Source organism: Coregonus clupeaformis, unplaced genomic scaffold (genome assembly GCF_020615455.1).
Source record: "Coregonus clupeaformis isolate EN_2021a unplaced genomic scaffold, ASM2061545v1 scaf0156, whole genome shotgun sequence".
In the NCBI taxonomy this organism is placed as follows: Eukaryota; Metazoa; Chordata; class Actinopteri; order Salmoniformes; family Salmonidae; genus Coregonus; species Coregonus clupeaformis.
The window spans coordinates 174,962-176,977 of NW_025533611.1; the positions used below are offsets into that span (position 1 = coordinate 174,962).

Here is a 2,016-nt window from a genome sequence, read left to right on the forward strand (position 1 = left end):
AATAAAATGCAAATTAATTACTTAAAAATAATACTTTCTGGATTTTTGTTTTAGATTCCATCTCTCACAGTTGAAGTGTACCTATGATAAAAATTACAGACCTCTACATGCTTTGTAAGTAGGAAAACCTGCAAAATCGGCAGTATATCAAATACTTGTTCTCCCCACTGTATGTCACAGTTGAGTCACCTTTCTTTTTGTTGTCCAACTTGTTCAGTTGAATCTGGGTGTAAGTCACATGACTTGGTAAGCAGCAGAAGCACCAGCAGCATCTGAGACATAATACACAAACACCTCCACTTTGTCAAACTCTACATGTCATATTAAATGAAAAGAAGCAGGCTACTACACATTCATACTGAAAACATTACATTACACTACCATTATCATTGTTGTCTGAGGGATTGATCGTATCGTAGATGTTAGTGCCACCTGTTGGTCATAGAAGAGAGAGGCAGGTTAGTTAGGTTGATTATCCCTCAGCTTGCCTATGAACATAGAGTATGATAACATGTTGTAAACAAAGTGGATGTTGATGAGCCAGTGTATGAGGTTACAGAGAGAGGAGAGTGGTAGAGGTCTGGGCTGAGAGACTGACCATGCTGCTGATGTGTATACCCAGTATCAGGAGCCTGGCCCTGGGTAGATCCTTGGTCCTGTTGGGGGTCCTGGTTGGTGCTCTGGGGCTGAGGGGGCCTACAGGGAGAGAGATACTCAGCATAGGAAGCACAGAGAAGATGTTATACTGTACGTATCAATATAGTTGAGAGACAGGTGTACTCACCAGAATATTCTGTTGAACTAGAAACATTGTGTTATGTACTGAACTTTCTTCAAATATTTATATTATATTTAGACATTTCTCTCCTAAATATGTAATTGAATGTTTTGAATTAAATGAGAAATTGTAAATGTCTCACCTTTTGCTGTTTTGATATCTCCACAGCAGGACCAGGAGAATGACCAGTAGAACACCAGCAACAACCAGACCCACAACCACTCCTACTAGGACTGATGTAGAGGATCCAGGAGCTACGCCTGGAGAGACTGGAGAGAGAACAGCACAACACCATCAGACTCTGAGGCAGAAAATAAATAAAGTAGTTTAATTCCTGTATGTATCTGAGTCTGATGACTTGGAGATCAGAGATGATAAGAGAGGGATGAAATGTTTTACTCTGTTCTCCTCACACACGGTCAGGGAGAGCAGCTGATAAGCAGCAGTAAGGTACGGCTCACTGTGACAGGTAAGGGTCTCAATCACAACCGTGCCCTGTTTTAAATGTGCACTCTGTAGGATTTATGCTAGATTTGCCTCTAGGGGCGCAAGTGAGACAAAATGCAATCATTGGACATAAGTGACCATCCACACCCAGAAGTATAAGTTTGGGAATTTCATATTTTGTACATTTCACTAGTTTGATAGCCTATTTATTATAGGCAAAACTGTTCTTTCAAATCATTTCAAAGTGTTGCTAATTTTTATCTCTACATTATTCAAATTTGTTTTTGTAAAATGTGTTATTTATTCACAAGACCTTCCTTTGTTTCTGTTCAAATGTCCAGAGCGTCCCGTTGAGCCTAGTGTTTGTAAGGTCTTCAGCGTTTTGAAGGATGGCCACTGTGTGATGGCTCTTCAGTGCTCCTCTACAGTGAAGAACACCAGCTTTTCTTGGGAACCAGAGGCTTTGTTTGACGGCTCCTTCTGGAGGGGGAGTCCCAACGCCAACATATCTGTTGTCTGGTCGTCTTACAGCCCCAACAGAAATGTCACCTTCATCTGTATTGCCAGCAACGGGCTCACTAACGCCTCTAGGGTTGTGAGCGAGACATGCCAAGGTACAGTCATTTCTAGGGCCAGGATTTATTTCTGTAACACATGACCTGACCAGGAAAAACTGGTGTATTCATGAACCTTTGGGCAGGGAATTCTTAGGCCAGCCAGCTATGCAGTAAGACAGGGAGGAATTATTGTAGATGCTGGTCAAGCTTGCGGTTGAATTTGTGAGCAAAGTG

At 41.8% G+C, this 2,016-nt stretch overlaps 1 long non-coding RNA gene across 2 annotated transcripts; it reads right to left on the minus strand.

Moving 5' to 3' along the window:
* Positions 1-250: 250 nt before the first annotated feature.
* On the minus strand, positions 251-1,031 carry LOC123483866. Of its 2 annotated transcripts, XR_006658327.1 has the most exons (4): positions 921-1,031; positions 599-696; positions 382-432; positions 254-272 (listed from the first exon to the last, which is right to left on the minus strand). It is a non-coding gene; the product is annotated as an uncharacterized LOC123483866 (long non-coding RNA). The 2 variants fall into 2 exon arrangements; XR_006658328.1 differs by lacking the exon at positions 382-432 and having other exon boundaries at positions 251-272.
* Between the last annotated feature and the right edge of the window lie 985 nt (positions 1,032-2,016).